Consider the following 1,845-nt stretch of genomic DNA (forward strand, 5'->3'; position numbering starts at 1 on the left):
TGGATGGATGGATGGATGGATGGATGCATGGATGAAAGGCTGGATGGATGGATGGATGGATGGATGCATGGATGGATGGATGGATGGATGCATGGATGGATGGATGGATGGATGCATGCATGACCTCATGGTGTCAAACAGGAAGCATCACGGGTGTTGTACAACAGAAAATGTTTAGTGAAAAGTTAATAAGTGTAAAATGTGTGAGATGTTCAGGTAAATCATTTTAGGTGTTTTGAGCGACGGGCCATATCTGTGGAGGGCGGTCATGGAAGGAGTCCAGGATGGACACAGATCTCACAGGAACTGAGCTGGGAAAGGTCCAGATCCTGTGAAGACTGGCTGCATTGTCTGCCACTTCAGAGGGAATTCCATGGAATGTAGGAGGGAGCGTTTATCACGAGCCTGACAGGGAAACCCCATCATCCCACCAAATTCTTTCCAGAGCCTCTCATAACACTCACACGGGCACACCCACTTCACATGTGCTGAGTGTGTAGACGAGAGGCCAGGACTCACACACACACGCTTTAATCCAGAGGCTCAGTAAATACACGTATAAAAAGCAGGAAAAGCCCATGGAAAAAAAAGAGGACACGTCACCGTGCTTGCATGTTGGGGACACCCCACAGCCACGTGCACCATCCTGATGGGTGCATGAACGCTGTCATGGAAGATGTTCTGCATATACTGGTCAGGAGAAGGGATTTCCTCAGGCCGCGGAGCTAAGGGCACACTAACCGAAGTGTTTGAATCCGTCATGGCACCTCATCCTCTGCACACATCGTGTCTATTGTATGTTAGCAGCGAGGATATGACGGCCCGTGTTGGGGCTCTGGATGTGAAAACAACACCCCAGAGAGCGCTCTCCCTCGTTAGGCTCCAGCTGGCAGCTTCCGAGTATTGTGACCACACGAGGAAGGGGAGGGAAGGAGGGCTCGGCAAGGACTCTCTCAGCAGACAATAACATAACCAGCAGGGAAATGATCCCAGAGGGTGTAAACCACACCGTGTCCTGGTTTCCTTTGAGCTGACAGGGGAAGTCGTGTCAGGCCTGACTTACAGAGCCTCCATGTGACCGGACTGGATGACCGTGCTTGTGAAAACAGTCGTTGCAGGACAATCTGAGTCTCTAACGGCAGAAGCAAAGCCTCGCAGGGTTTCCTTTGCAGGGCTGTGTTGACGCACGCTCTTTGGGTTGTGGTGCCACACCTGCACCATTTGTTACATTCATTACTGAGCTTCAGAGCAGAACATGCACGATCACGGGCTCAACGTCTTTATGTCGGGGTAGACGTACAGCAAGACAGGAAAGACTTATAGACCGATTGTTTCATAATTCACTGTCTTTTATTAACAAAGTGGGTTTTGTTTGTTTTGTGTCACTAAAACATCTTTTCATAAAGAGAACAAGCAGTAAACCCAAGTCCTCCGTCTCCGAGGCATTTGAACAGTGAATGTAAAGAGACCTAAATGTTTTTGATGCAACATATTCAAGGAGGTGGAGAACAGACAGAGGTTTTTATTTCTTTACATTTGCTTATCTGAGATGACACAGAGTGACGGATCCTGGAGAGAGGGAGGAGACATTTTATCCACCACCAGGTGCAGTAGGAAACTATACTTTAAAGCAATATAAAAGGTAGAAAGCAAAGTTTCCTCAAAAGATAGGTGTGGTTCGTTTACATCCATCCGTCTCTCCATCCATCTACCCATCTACCCATCTATCTATCCATCCATCCATCCATCCATCCATCCATCCATCCATCTATCCATCCATCCATCCATCTACCCATCCATCTATCTATCTATCTATCTATCTATCTATCTATCTATCTATCTATC

The sequence above is a fragment of the Nematolebias whitei genome, chromosome 10 (assembly GCF_014905685.2).
Source record: "Nematolebias whitei isolate Nwh7 chromosome 10, NemWhi1, whole genome shotgun sequence".
NCBI lineage: Eukaryota > Metazoa > Chordata > Actinopteri > Cyprinodontiformes > Rivulidae > Nematolebias > Nematolebias whitei.